This window comes from Delphinus delphis, chromosome 18 (assembly GCF_949987515.2).
Source record: "Delphinus delphis chromosome 18, mDelDel1.2, whole genome shotgun sequence".
Classification (NCBI taxonomy): domain Eukaryota; kingdom Metazoa; phylum Chordata; class Mammalia; order Artiodactyla; family Delphinidae; genus Delphinus; species Delphinus delphis.
Window position 1 is genome coordinate 67,148,017 of NC_082700.1, and position 16,503 is coordinate 67,164,519.

At 40.8% G+C, this 16,503-nt stretch overlaps 1 protein-coding gene across 5 annotated transcripts in view; it reads right to left on the bottom strand.

Moving 5' to 3' along the window:
• Positions 1–16,503, bottom strand: part of DOCK9 (dedicator of cytokinesis 9) — a 378,503-nt gene that overhangs the window by 258,021 nt on the left and 103,979 nt on the right. The window lies entirely within an intron of this gene.

Genomic DNA, 16,503 nt, shown 5'->3' on the forward strand with positions numbered 1-16,503 from the left:
GTGTGTATATGTTCATCCCAAACTCCTAATTTATCCCTCCCCACTATATTCAGCTTTTTGAAGAATTGCCAAACTGTTTTCCAAAGTGGCTGCACCATTTCACATTCCCACCAGCAATGTTTGAGGGCTCAGATCTCTCCACACCCTCACCAACATGACAATAACAGACAAGGGCTATTGTCTGTCTTTATGTTCTAGTCTTCCCAGTGGGAGCCAAGTGGTAGCTCTTTGTGGTTTTAAATTACATTTCCCAGATGACTAATGTTAAGCAGATTCATTTGTATATTTCTTTAAAGAAACATTTGTTTAGACACTTGGCTCATTTTTTAACTGAGTGGTCTTTTTATTAATGAGTTGTAAGAGTTCTTTATACATTCTAGATGCAAGTCCCTTTCCTCTCATTCGGTGGGTTATTTTTTCGCTTTCTACATAGTGTTCTTTGAAACCCAAGTTTTCATTTTGATAATATCCAGTTAATTTTTTCTTTGATTACTTGTGTTTTTGGTGGCATATCTAAGAAAACACTGCCTAATCCAAGGTCATGAAGATTTACACCTATGTTCTTTTTCAAAGAGTTTTATAGTTTTAGGTCTTGCATTTAGGTCTATGATCAATTTTGAGTGGGTTTTTACACACGGTGTGACATAAGGATCCAACTTCAATCTTTTGCATATGGATATCCAGTTGTCCCGGCACTGGTTGCTAAAAAGACTATTCTATCTCCATTGAATAGTCTTGGCACTCTTGTAAAAAAATCAATTGATTATAAATGCATGGATTTATTACTGGACTCTGAATTCTAGCCCATTGATATATATGTCTATCCTTATGCCAATACCACATTATTTTGACTACTACAGCTCTGTAGAAAGTTTTGAAATCAGGAAGTGTAAGTCCTCCAACTTTGTTCTCTTTTTTCAAGATTTTTTTCGTTATTCTGGGTTTCCAGAATTTCCTTATGAATTTTAGGATCAGCATGTCGATACCTGCAAAAAAAGCAGGTAGGATTTTGATAGAAATTGTATTAAATTGTAGATAGATTTGGGGAGTAGTGCCATCTTAAGGATATTAATTCTTCCAATCCACAAACAGTGGGTGTCTTTCCATTTATTTAGCATTCTTACACTTCTTAGTTAAATTTAGTCCTAAGTATTTATTTTTTTGATGCTATTTATTGTAATGCTATTGTAATTGGAACTGTTTTCTTAATTTCACTTTTGGTTTGTTCATTGCTAGTAGAGAAACACTACTGATTTTTTTATATTGATCCTCTGCCCCTCATCTTTGCTGAACCCCTAAGTTTCTACTTCTAAACGTGCCTAAGAAGGCCTTATGTTGGGTCCCAGCTCACCTCTTCAGAGCCCTCTCTCATCATGCCCATCAGAGATGAAAGACTTTGGCCATATTGACCAGCTTTTAGTTACTGGATGCTAAACTAAAAGGAAAAAAAAGTCATGCTTTTTCTTGCCTCCAGGCCTTTTTGTACATGCTGGCTCCTATAACTAAAATAAAATACCCACTTTATCTGGCTTATTTCTTTTTATCCTTCAGATCTCCACCTAGATGTCACTCCCTTTGGTCCAGAACAGATGCCTCTACCATGTAATGACAGGACACCTCACATGTCTCTTTTTGGAGCTCTTATCCCACCACATTGAACTGTCTGGTTACCTATTTATGTCCTGACCAGACTGGCAGGTCTGTGAGGTTGCAAAGTTTATTGCAAAGACTTGCAATAAACTGTCTAATTTACAGTTCTAGTCCAGCTTCTGGCCCAACAGCTGGTATGTAACAGGACTCAATGAATATCTGTTAAGTAAACAAGTTACCAAAATCAACAGATTATCCAGTCCAAGCCTCTACACTTTCCACTTTACATATTAATCCTACATTACCTATAATAAAATGGCTAGCAGATTTTATGGTAAATAAGTTTTCATAGATTTTTTTAAAAAAAAAGATAATTTACTCCCATACCTTATAAGGCTGTCTCTCGGTATCCTTATAAGGTAAATCTGACTAAAAGTATGACCTGCTGACAGCGGCTCTATAAGTGTTTACCGAGATACAACAGTGAAACAAAACTTATTCATTCCATAGAACACCTAAATACTGTCAATATGGCAAGACATGGAGGAACTGGGAAGGTCAAGAAGACATTGAAGGATGACAGAGGCCACAGTACATTTCTCCCTTACCCTCCTCAAAAAAACTGCTTTACTCTTCTGCATCAACTCTTTTATATTTTCTTTATCTCCCTTACAGCCAAGGTTCTCAAACATTCTCTCTCTCTCTCTCTCTCTCTCTCTCTCACACACACACACACACACACACACACACACACACACCCCACTCACTCACTAGCTAATATATCTGTCTATTTTCAGAGATTCTCCTTGCCTAGCACTCCTCCTCCTAGACAGACAAGATGTGAAATGCAGTGAGTTAATTGGCCTTTCAACTTGTCATCACACAGTTTTCCAGCCCCAAACAAACTTGGAATGTTCAATCAGGTCTAGACTCGTGGTAGAGTGGGGACACCAGCCTCAAAGGGTATAAAGTCACCGCTGAAGGTGTGGCATGCAAGCAAGACAGCCTCCCCGGGGTGGTGCCTGGGGAGATCGTCCCTGACCCTTTCCCACCCCCACTGCTCCCAGAAGACCCTGGTTTTCTCTCCTTTACCACACTGCTCTAATTTTCCATTTCTATGTCTTTCCAGCCCACTCCTGTACTGTTCAGCTGGCTGTACGTGTTATCTAATTTTCCTATAATAAACATGTATTGCTCTTGTAGTAAGAGAGGAAAAAGTTAGTTCTCTTTAAAAAGTACCAAGGAATGGTCCCCTAAGAGCATATACCAAACCATCCTCTTATAAATCTAATTCAACAAGAATTTGCCATTTTAAGTGATCTTTAAACTTAATAATAAATAAAACTTGGATAGAGTTTACATTTACTTGTACAGTTCACTGCCCCCTCCCAGGCAAACTTAGAACAACCTCATGGGAAACAAAAAACTATTTCATTTTCCTAATTTGTCATGTGCTATAGATCTCTGTGTCTGACAAGTTTTTAAATCACAAGCACACACTTATAATCTTATTAAGCACCATAAATAAACGGAAAACCATTTCGACTTGGCCTGCAGAGTGACTGATTTCCTTCCCATCTCCTCGTATTCCTTAAAGACACGGGAAGAACGAGGTGCATTTGTCGACATTCACGCCCCAAGCCTCCTCCAACAGGATATCTCCATCCGCTGCTTGCTTTTTGTTCACTGCTCGTAACAGGAAAACTCGCTTTCCTGCTTTCTCAATACCAAACGGGTTAGAGCTGCAAGGGAAAACATCCCCTCAGAATCCACCCCAAGGCTACACAGAGGCAAGAGAAACAAAAGCTGGTCCATTCTTTCCCCGAATATTCCGTTGGCAGGCAGCCGAGGACCGCGTACCAGTTCAGTGGTTTAATATCCTGTCACTTCGGTGGAAAAGACAGAATTAGGAAATTGCCAGCCCAGGATGCCAGAATCTGCTCTGCTGGTGTTAATACCTGCTGGACATCTATCGTGACACCACCTTTCACAGAAAGAAAAAGCAGCCACTGTCAGACAAGTGATAGAATTGGTAAAAGGCCTATGGAAAGGGGCACGGCTTAGAATATAAGGGGTCCAGGAAAACTACCAACAGAAGGAATCTTCTTCACGTTAGAAGAATTTTAAAGACGCATTTGGGAAACAAAAGAGAAGAATCACCATTAAGGTCTGTGCAGTATATCTCGGCAGAGTCAAGGTACAAAAGGACAGAGACAAATAAAAGAGGAAAAGCAAGTTTAGGGCACAGGGAAAGACGTGATATACCCTATTCATGTCTGGTGAGCCCAAAATGACACTACGGATGATGGTCCAACAGCCCGAGCCTAGAAGCCCCTGCCAGTAGGGCAATATACACACTCCTACCAAACGCTGGGGCTGGACCTCACCTGGGTGTGGGCGCGATGTGCCTAAACACTCTTCTTCACCCCAAAACCTCCTTCAAGTCACAAGACTCAGTCTCGCTAGGGAACCCTTTTCCTCAGCTGCTAAGAGGAGCACCTACCTGCTCCCGGCCTGGGCAACCCTCATTCCTGCTGCCCAAACCAACCACTTCAAATAGAACATCCCCGACTACCATCCTCACAAACCTACACCAGCCTTCTCAAACTACTTGTGAAGGTGCTCTTACTCCCCACTCCACTGGGGACCAACACTTCTATAATATACCAAATAATAATAACAACAAATGAAATAAAAGACAAAGGCATGCAAGATATGTCACAATTTTTATTAGATTCAACAGACTCAAAGTTGCCCCGTCAAACTGTTAAAGATTTCTAAACACTTATTCTCAATTTCTGCACATATCTCATCATAGGCCAGTTACAAACAATTCACAAACAAACTCCAGTCAGTGGATTTCACATTGTGTAGCTCCGCCTCACAACAAGAAAGGGAGGTTCAACACCTTCACGTCTCCATTACCTCCTGTGCTTCTCTATTCTGGAGCCGCCAACTAAGACCTGTAGATCTTCTATTTGGGGCAAATTCTCATTGATTCTCCTCATTTTTCTCTCACCATAACCCTTCCAACTGGCTTTTCCTGACCCTCAAAAATGTCTTGGTTAAGGCTGGAAATTAAGATATGGGATGAGTTTTTGAAATAGAGGTAGCAGCTAAACTCTCTGGAGGGTAGAAGGAGGAAAACTTCAGGTACTCATCCTTCTCGGGTATGGCTACAGTGGAAGCAGAATGGGGAACAGTGAGAGACAAACGAAGACATGAGAAAATAGTTATCATTATTACCATTGTCACCATATTGATTAACAGCCAGGTAGTAACAACAGTATCAAAGGAAGATGGGATTTCAAGGAGGAGAGATCTACAGTCATAGGAAGCAAAGAAATCCAAGAGGAGGAAAACTGAGAACACTTTTCCATCTATAATTTATCAATCCACGCAGTGACTTAGCTTGTATCTGGAAATATTAAAGAAACTCACATCCAAAAATGAACTGGGGCCCCGTTGTACAAAGCAGTCATTTATCTTCTCTTGCCTAAAACAAGTAAATTACAGAAATGTGCATGAAAAGGGTAACAAAATGAATTACCTAATTATCTATCTTCTCTCTAAATAACTGTTTATGAACCTACCATTCTGAAAGACTTCTTTAATTTTTCCTTAAAAGAAGAGGGAAGAAAGGTGATTCCAGAAAACTGATATGAAGTCAGACTATCGGCCTTGAAGACACAGTGGCAGAGAAAGCAGCTGGTCGGGACCTCCTGGTTTAGCACACGCTGATACGACTGAGTATTTTAAAAAGGACTAGATGGGTGTTTTTTAAAGCTACCGGCTCTACCCTAAACACTCCCTAAAAAATGAAGGCCCCTAACAGCTCACTGCTAACCCCTTTCTCTGGTGGGGTTTATAGTGGGAGATGAGAGTCTCATCTGTCTGCACCAGTTTATCTGAAAGCAGGAGGCCAGGTAAATTTACACTTCCTTCAAGGCCTGAGGAAGAGGGGCGGGTGTTCTCAGATTTCTGTATCACCACCTTCCTGGTCTTGGCCTGAAACCTAAGGCTGTATTTAATGCCTCCAGCTTCCCACTCTCCCGTAGCCAGGGAGCGCGCCAAGCTCACCCTGGGGTGGGAGGAGGAGGGATTATTGGTAAATATTTACAGAATAAATAACCTAACCTAATCAGGTTCAAATACTTAGCGACTTTATCCCAAAATTCTTCTTACACATGACCTCTACCTCTTGCCTAAATTATGGTAAAGTCTCCTAAGTAACATCTAAAACCCCAGTTCTCTGCCTCTATCCGCACCCCAGCCACTGGGCTCCAATGTCATGGTCACCATAGTCCCTCGGCAAAGCTCTGATCCAGACACCTTCCAGCTCAAAAACCCAAAAGGAAGAAAACAGTCAACACTCCAGGCATGGCCTCTATCAGCCCCCTCCTTCCTTGGGTGACTGGGATCTGTGCGCCCCTAACTCTCCCAACACCTCACCAGGCTCAACGACCATGTTCCCCAGATTTCCTTCCTCGGGGCCTTCATCACAGGGTCCCTCTAGTCAGAACAGTTGTCATCTCTCAAATCTACTTTCAGCTCAAAATGCCACCATCTTCAGTAAGTTTTTTCTAATTCCCTCCGCTAGAGGTACTCTCTTTTCCTTAGTAGCCTTTAACATGCTACTTTTAACGTTCCAATCTTCGATTTAAATGTGCATAAAGCTTATTTTGCAATCTTCCCTCCCTATTAGTCTGTCAGCAAGGTAGGAAAGGATCTGTCTTACTCATCCTGCTTCCCCCAAGCACCTACCACAGTACTTGGCACATGTAGGGACTCAACAAATGTGTTCAATTAGTTTGGTGTATGTGTGAAATTAAAAATCTATTCCTGGGACATCCCTGGTGGCGCAGTGGTTAAGAATCCGCCTGCCAACGCAGGGGACACGGATTCAACCCCTGGTCTGGGAAGCTCCCACATGCCGCGGAGCAACTAAGCCCGTGCGCCATAACTACTGAGCCTGCGCCCTCTAGAGCCCGTAAGCCACCACTACTGAGCCCGTGAGCCACAACTATTGCAGCCCGCGCCTAGAGCCTGTGCTCCGCAACAATAAGCCACTGCAAGGAGAAGCCTGCGCACCGCAACGAAGAGTAGCCCCTACTCGCTGCAACTAGAGAAAGCCCGCGTGCAGCAACGAAGACCCAACGCAGCCATAAATAAATTAATTAATTTTTTTAAAAAAATCTATTCCTGGGACTTCCCTGGTGGTCCAGTGGTTAAGACTCCACTCTCCCAAAGCAGGCAGCCCAGGTCAATCCCTGGTCAGGGAACTAGATTCCGCATGCCGCAACTAGGACCCAGCGCAGCCAAATAAATAAATAATTTTTTTTTAAATCAATTCCTGTACAACACGGGGAATATAGCGAATATTTTATAACAACTGTAAGTGGAATATAACCTTCAAAAATTGTGAATAACTATATTGTACACCTGTTATTTATATAATACTGTACATCAACTATACTTCAATAAAAAACTAATTTTTAAAAATCTATCTATTCAGGGGCTTCCCTGGTGGCGCAGTGGTTGAGAATCTGCCTGCCAATGCAGGGGACACGGGTTCAAGCCCTGGTCTGGGAAGATCCCACATGCCGCGAAGCAACTGGGCCCGTGAGCCCCAATTACTGAGCCTGTGCATCTGGAGCCTGTGCTCCGCAACAAGAGAGGCCGCGATAGTGAGAGGCCCGCGCACCGCGATGAAGAGTGGCCCCCGCTTGCCACGACTAGAGAAAGCCCTCGCACGGAAACGAAGACCCAACACAGCCATAAATAAATAAATAAAGCAAAATGTCAACAAGTAAAAATAAATAAACACTATTATAAAAAAAATCTATCTATTCAGAAATGTGGAGACATAGATGTGGAAGCATCTATAATATGTGTATTTATTTGTCAATCAAATACATGCTCATTTCTTTTCCCAGGAGCTTACTAACATAATCCACACGTCCTTAAAAGTAGGAAGCAAAAATCAATCTATGAAACTAAATAAAAATCAAGCCTAAACCAAGTAATGCACCCTTACATAAGAACGAATTTTAGTATTTTATTAATAAAGACATTCCTCAGCACTTGAAAAGGGGTACTTTTCTAGTGTCAGTTATGCTATCATTAGCCTAACTGCAATCAGCAGGATGTCACCTTGCTTCCAAAAGCGCCCATGCTTAGTATCTTTTACAATCACTAAAAGCCCAGGCAACAGCACCATGCAAATCTCTGTCCCATGGAGCTTAAAGTCAATGACAATTTGCATAAAAAACTGAATTTTCTTTTCATGCACAGTTCTCACAATCAATTCAGATTATTTTTTAATCTGGAGCCCCACAAAAATTGGTTTCATTTTCAGTTCTGAAGAAAGCAGAGGTTTTACAGTTCTTAAACCCTCAACCATAGTATATAAATAACTACAATAATATACTACCATATTATTTAACGTAAGTTTAATATGTTACTATCACACTGAATTATTTAACGTAAGTTTCATATGGCTTCTAGGACTAAATAAGGACATGATCAAGATCTAAATCCCTGCATATTTGGGGATCTTTGCACCTCAGTACATATTCTAGATGTCACGAGAAATAAATCTCTTAAACGCCCAACCTGTTCTCCCTAGTTGGCAAAGTAAATTACTCGTGCATAGATAAAAATCTTAATTTTAGGACTCTTCAGGATGTTAATAGCTCCCTCTCTAGCTCTATAGTCTGTGCCTTTGAGCCTGACCCACAATTCCCATTGCACTCTTATCACTGATGTGAGTTTCCTCTATCTCTACTCAGTATCTTCATGAGACAAACATTTTGTCACTACTCCTACAATGAACAGGCAGGTCAAGCTTCATGTTTCCTGGGTCTCAGGAAAGCAGTGTAAGAGTTGAGGTCCCAGTACCTTTCTACTTCCCAGAAAGCTGACTTCACTCTCAGCACCTTCCTAGGAACTCAACCTGCAACAGGTCACAACCGTCCTTCTTCCTTCCAGGGTGCGAAAACAGCCAAGAGGCAGAGGACTCCCAAAGGGGAACGCCAACCCGAGGGCTCCCTGGGGCCTGTCTGTGCTCCTTTTCCCTCTAGACTGCACAGTCTTTGAGGACAAGGTCTGTGTCTTAATCAAATGTTTATCCTGTAGTGTCTGTTGAGTAAATGAACAACCAGTGACAACTGGGGATCTACTGAACACAAATTTTTAAGCACAAGAGCTTAAAAAATTGTAACAACACAACATTTCTGTCTGCTAATGTCACTGTTAAGAACTCAAAAAACAGGGCTTCCCTGGTGGCGCAGTGGTTGAGAATCTGCCTGCCAATGCAGGGGACACGGGTTTGAGCCCTGGTCTGGGAAGATCCCACACGCTGCAGAGCAATTAGGCCGGTGAGCCACAACTACTGAGCCTTCGCCTCTGGGGCTTGTGTTCGGCAACTAGAGAGGCTGCGATAGAGAGAGGCCCACGCACCGCGATGAAGAGTGGCCCCCGCTTGCCGCAACTAGAGAAGGCCCTCGCACAGAAATGAAGACCCAACACAGCCAAAAATAAATAAATTAATTAATTAAAAAAAAAAAGAACTCAAAAAATGCCTCAAGATCTGCTAAGATCCTGACTAAAAGATAAACAAGAGGACACTGAATCCTCAGGGAGGCTCCGGGGCAAGACACCCTGGACTGATAAGAAGAAGAAGATCATGAGGAAGCCTGGAGCACAGAAGCCTGGGCTCTCTGTGGCCTCTGTCCCTCCCCTCCCAAAGGTCACCTTTGATGGAAATGAGCTCCAGGGCCACAGTAGGCCAGGCTCCAAAGAAAAAAATCTGGTCCGAAAGGAGGATCTTACATCCACTGTAGGCTGGTCAGTGTCCCCCCACATTGTGCGGGTGACACCAGGCCAAGACAACAAAGGGATAGGCATCACAGGTAGAACCCAGGTCTCATAACAGCAAGTGTACAGCTCACTGGAATATGCTGGGAGACCGTGGGGTAGAGTGGTTTGGGGCTTGCTTCACAGAGTAGGGGATATCCAAGACACCAAGACTCCAAGTTGTGAAGAAAGAAGCCAGCACTCTTTCTGATCATTTCCAACAACTGAAGCTATGGAAGAAGACATCTGTGACTCTGAAACCCCTTTCCTAAAATGGACCACACCCTCCCCAAAATCCACCAAAGGAGCCCATCCCCACCATCCCACCACCTATGGAGTCCCCAGCAACTATGCCTGATATATTAATTCTTCCAGGAGAAATTAACATTGTGTCAGGAATCTTTGCCCATCTCAGTTTTCAGTGGCTTTGAATTCTAAGTCCCTTTAAAAGTTTGATACTTTAATTGGTTTTTCACAAAATCAACTCCAAAGAAATCAGTAGGGTACACATTCTTCCATTTTAAAAAAACAATGATATAACAGCAGTTATTTCTCATCTTCTGGAAAAAAATAATTAACATTCTCTTAGAAGGTTTTTTTTTTAAAGAATAAAGAAAATTAAAATGGCTAAATGAACATATTCAAATCCTGGGAAGAAAAAAAGCTAACCTCAGAGATTAAATATCCTGTAAATACTAGCTAGTGTAATGGTTTATGAACGAATTTAGTATACTATAAATATTATGGTACCTCTGCTATCACCATAGGAACTGTGCTTTCTACTTAAGAAAATAGCAATAAGTTAGAATGACAGATTAGATAAGTTCTCTAAACAATCTTAGGAATACAACTCTTTTAGTAATGATACAATTTGAACAAGCTGCCATTTACAGCTGAGTATTTATTTTAGCCAAGGCAAAGCAGGCTGAAAGGTAAAATGACCCAGGTTAATAGAGTTTAGTCTACATTAAAGAACTGTAGGTTAATAGGCCCATGAAGGTTTTTTCCTCAAGCCACAGAATTATTTTAACCAAAGTACCCATAAAACCGTGATTTCATATCCCTTTAAAAAATATTATCTGACTACTAAGTTAATTCTTCCTTCTTCAGTAAGTTTCTATTGAGATCTTTTGTAGATTAATCTTGTAATTCTTGCTTTTTATTTCTTTCTCTCTGTCCTCCTAATATACCTTAAACAGAAATGAAGAACTCATTTCTCGGCTTATGGAAAAATGAATGTCAATTTCACCTACAAACTGGCCTAGGACTAATGAAATATACAAGCGGGAAAGAGATCCATGGTACAAATAGATGTTTCATATTCTGATATTATCTGATTACCACAGTATGTAAAGATACTTGATAAAATGCAAAAGTAAACAAAGTACATTCAATTATTTCCTGGGGTCAGTGGAAAATACATTGGATCAGAGCCAGTAAACTCTGTAGATTTTGTTCTTTGTTCTTGTCTATAACACGAACTGTATGACCATAAACAGATTAATCATGGTAGATCTTATCTTCCTCATCTGTAAAATTAGGAAACTGAACCAGATGACCTCTAGAGATATCTTTCACCTCCAAAGCAGTATGATTTCATTTCCATGTCACAAATTTCTACCAACCCAGAGAATTCATGGTACTTTCCACAAAGGCGTGTAATGATTCAAATTAACCATTTAAAAGTTTCTGACAGGGTAAGACAAGAATAAAGACACAGACCTACTGGAGAATGGACTTGAGGATATGGGGAGGGGGAAGGGTGAGCTGTGACAGGGCGAAAGAGAGTCATGGACATATACACACTAACAAACGTAAGGTAGATAGCTAGTGGGAAGCAGCCGCATGGGACAGGGATATCAGCTTTGTGGCTGCCTGGAGGGGTGGGATGGGGAGGATGGGAGGGAGGGAGACACAAGAGGGAAGAGATATGGGAACATATGTATATGTATAACTGATTCACTTTGTTATAAAGCAGAAACTAACACACCATTGTAAAGCAATTATACCCCAATAAAGATGTTAAAAAAATAAAAAAGTTTCTGACAAACTCAAATTTTTAAATTATATCTTTTTTGACATACTCTGCCACCCTATCAAGAAAAAAGTGTTAACTATGAGCCAGGTGACCTTAAGCAAGTCACTTGATTTCTCTGGTCTTCAGTTTCCTCATCAAAACAGAAATTTAAACAAACAAACCAAAAACCCCACTATCCCTGTCTATCTGACTACATTTTTCCAGAGGCTCACGCAAGATGTTTTTTGGAAAGAATTTTATAACACCGTCAAGTGGAACGTTTCATTATTTCACCTGGGCCTCCTTCCTTCCTCTGAGCATTCAAAGCAGGACTCTTAACTTGTTGACAATATTTTTGCTACCAAGATGCACGTGTTTATCTTATTCCAGGAACACACATTTTACATTAAGATGCACACCTGTATAAGCACTAAGATGTACAATTTTCAAAGAGGACCAACTGAAGTGTCTTACATGAAGCACCAAAATTTCCCTCCTATATTCGTTTTCTTTTTTCTTGATAGGTTATTATCCATTCACTTATGAAAGTTAAACAATTAGGAAATATTAGAGTATATAAAGAACAAATCATATTCCCTTTTCATGTATTTCCTTCCAACGTTTTTCTTACACACAGGTTATTTCTTACACAATTGTGATGTACATACTTCCACATACTATTTCTTTTTCACCCAACATTAAAATTTTCCCGTTATAAGTCCTCCATAAGGAGCACTTTTAAGAGTTATATGATATTCCTTTAGGCTGCCCTCATAAATCACAAAAGCTTGTACTTACTGGGTATTTACTGTGCGCCAGGCCCTATTCTAAGTGCTTTATATGCATCTTCTCACTTAATCATCACAAACATGATGATGATGGGATGAGTGCTATTATGATGTCCATTCTTGGGGTGAAGAGACTGAGAAAGCAGAGCTTTCTCTGAAGAGCTGGGTTTAGAATCTCCTGAGCTCAAGTTCTTATCCACTACATCCTACTGCTACTCCTCACAGAACTATCCCCCTATTAACAGAAACTTGGTTATACCATGGTTATTTTCTAAGTTCTAGAATTCAGAGACTAAACATCTGATATCTAACTTATTCCTGAAACAAGAGCATACTGTACTGTAGCATCTGTAATACCATAAAACTTTTTCATCAACAAAAGAGTGCTTATGCTTTTTTAAAAAGGAAACAATCTGTATATACTGTTTATAATTTTTTAATTTATCATGGTAAACAACTTTCCTTAGAACATTTCTACATCCACATGACAGAACGTGTATTTTCTGTATGAAAATACAGTATGTGAATCTCTAAGTACACAGAGTTTGAGAATAAACTTCTTGTGGTCAATGGAGATGGTGGGCAGTTCAATGACATCTGCTTTCAGATTCACTTTCAGACTAACATTCAACAAATGTTAATCTATAATAAATAAATGGGCACATCTCCAACACATGCACTGACCCAGTCAGCCTCCCTAAGTAGACATACCCAAGCACTATCTTGATTGTATTTATTCCTGCCAACTTCAAAGAAAGCGGCGGGTGGGGGGGGGGGGCAGGGAGATGCCAACAAACCATTTGGCATTACAGAGCTCTGATCAGGTAGTAAGTCTCCTTGCCAACAATTTGCTGATAAGAATTTAAGGAGTCCATCTGAGAAAAAGAAAAAGTGACAGAGATGTAAAAGAAACAGAAAAAACTTCACCATCTGAGTACTTCTTAATGATTTGCAAAACTCATGCTTCAAGTGATAGAAAAGCACTTGCAGGTTTTTATTATTTGTATTTTTGTTTTATTTTGTTTTGTTCTCAGATGAGTTACTAGATACCTAACATAAGAATTAGATCATTGTGTTCTTTTACACGTTGGAGTTCAACAGATTTGGTGAAAAGAAAACTGTCCTAAAAAAGGAAATGAATATTACCTGTATTAAAATGCGCAGCTGCTCTCAAAACCTATGCAAAGATCACGCAGATTTACTGACAACTTGCTTTTTCCAAACTAAAGCAGACAAAGGGCCAGCCTCAAAGCGATGCATTCTTATGTACAGGAACATCATCAAATCTATCAGGTTGCAATGAGAAACTAATGATATAATGGATCCTGTGCGTTAGGAAAGTTAATCTGGCAGAAAGAGATAGGCTAGAATGAAGTAAATAGAAATGGGTGCAGGGGAGAGAAATTAGGGGCAGTGGGGAATCAAAAAAGATTTAAAAATAAAACGTGTCAGATGTAGAGACTTCAGGAGTCTTTCATTCATCAAAAAAAAAATCTAATATCTTGTAATAACCTATAATGGAGAAGGATCTGAAAAAGAATATATATATGTATATAACTGAATTACTTTGCTGTGCACCTGAAACTAACACAACATTGTAAATCAACTATATTTCAATAAAAATTTAAAAAAAAAAAAAAATATATATATATATATATATATATATCAAGCCCCTGCTAAGTGCCAGGTACTGGGGAAACCATGGTGAACCAACAGTCCAGTGAGGGAAACAGATGCGAAACAAATGTACATACACATCAATAGGTAAATTGTGGGGCTTCTCTGGTGGTGCAGTGGTTAAGAATCTGCCTGCCAATGCAGGGGACACGGGTTCGAGCCCTGGTCCGGGAAGAGCCCATGTGCCACAACTACTGAGCCTGCGCTCTAGAGCCTGCGAGCCACAACTACTGAGCCTGCGTGCTGCAACTGTTGAGCCTGCGTGCTGCAACTACTGAAGCCCACACACCTAGAGCCCATGCTCCGCAGCAAGACAAGCCACCGCAATGAGAAGCCCGCACACCGCAACGAAGAGTAGCCCCTGCTCACCGCAACTAGAGAAAGCCCGCGTGCAGCAACGAAGACCCAACGCAGCCAAAAAAAAAGAACCCACCACATTCAAGACACTGGCTGTCCCATCAACCCAGGTGCCAGAATATGGACAACGTGGTCCCCCGCCAACCTCAATGGAGAGGCAGCGTGAGGGAGAAATAAGGAGGAATTAGAGATTTCAGAGTTGGTGACCATGCAACGATGACTCTCACTACAGAAAACAAGTATGCGAAAAGGACGTCTGCTTTGAGATGAAAAGTGACTGTTTATGTTTCATAGATGCTAAACTTAAGGGACTGGTAGGACAGCCAAGTACACGTCAGGCAAGTTAGCAGAAAAGCAGGTCTGAGCTGGGGGGAAAAAATCAAAACTGAGATAATGATTCAGAAATTGCAATGAAGGTATGCAGCTCCCTGCAGAGTGCAGGGAAGAGATTAAATGTTATGAGCCAAAGGCGGAGAAGGGACTCTTTCGGAAGGGTGGTGAGTGAAGCAAGGGAACAGAGGAGCGGGAGAACCAGAGAAGGGGAGAGAGGTGCTGTGTGGTAACAAATGCTGCAGAAGACAAGTTGAAGGGGTGAGGACGGAGAGGCTACCCCACACTAAAGGCAGAAGCCAGGCTGCAGGGGCACAACCCAAGGTCACATAGTGGTTAGTGTTAAAGTGGTAACAGAACCCAGGCCCCCAAACTTAACCGCAGGCCTCACTGCCTCCCAACACTATAATGGAAGAATTTTCTCAAGTCATTATTCTTCTAAAACTAAACTTAATGGCATCATAAACAATCCAACCCCACAATCCATTTACACTACTGTTAAGACCTTTAGATCGTTTGCAGTTGGTCAGTATTTTACATTTTCTGCCTTGAACCATCAGCACTGTGACTTCAGACACTGTCTTTTATGTACATTTCAGTTTAGTCCTTAGGGGGAATTCCTATAATCTTAAGTACTGAGCCAAAGAACGGAAGCACATTAAAGTTCTTCATACATACAGCCCAGCTCAAAAAGTTATACCATGCATGTTACAAAACCCAGGTGACACAATGCTCATACAATGCCATGCGAATGGGGCCCCTGGAATTGTGGGATGAGGAAGCCCTGCAAACAAAAGTGCCTGGCTCACCCCATCCGTGCAAAACCTCTTCTATCTCTGCAAATTTGCAAATTTATCAAGCAAAATGGCATCTTGCTGTAATTAATGTTTCTTTAATTGTTAGCAAGGCTGAAGATTTTTTTCTTCTGTTCTTCATTGGCTAACTGTATTCCTTTCTTTGAGGAATTACCTATTAATGTCCTTGCCCATTTTTCTTCTGGAGTATTTTTCTTTCTTTAATTGATTCGTAAGAACTCTCAATATATTTTTTAAAACTTAACACTATGACAGAGATATAGATATACAGAGAAGACAAATACTGTTCCTAAGCTTATTATTTGACTTTTAAATTTATGGTACTTGTAACATACAGAACAGAGGTTTGAGTTTGCATGGGGAGGCAGAAGGCAGAGTGGTGAGTAGGAACACATGGTCTGAAGCCACAGTGCCCAGGTTCAAGACACAGATCCCCCACTTATAGGCTTGTGACCTTGAAGTGACTTGACCTCCCATGTAAAGCCCTAATACATATCCTAGGACACAGTAAGTGCTTAATAAATGCTGGCTCCAGATACATTTAGTCAAGACAAGCAATCTTTTATTATCATAATACAAGCTTACCTTTGTTAAGCACTTAGTATTAAGGATCTTTACATATATTAAATTGTTTAATCTTTACTTTAAGAATGCCCTAAGATAATAATACCTAACAATCCCAATTCTCAGATGAGCAAACTGAGGCTTAGGTGAAGAAACCTGATCAAAGTCCTCAGCTCATCAATGGCAAGGCCCCGGTTCACCTCCCAAGCCCAGGCCAAACTATTTTCCTTTACTTTCATGCTTTAAAAAAATTCCTCTCCACCCTTACATGATTATTCACCCATGTTTTATGCTGTTTCTTTGATTTATTTTACATGTGACTCTTACATTTATTTATCACTTATTTCAGTGACACAAGTCCCCTATATACGAACGAGTTCCATTCTAAGAGTGTGTTCTTAAGTTCAATTTGTTCGCAAGTCCAACGAAGTTAGCTTAGGTACCAAACTAACACAATCGGCCATATGGTACTGTACTGTAACAGGTTTATAATAGTTTTCACACAAAA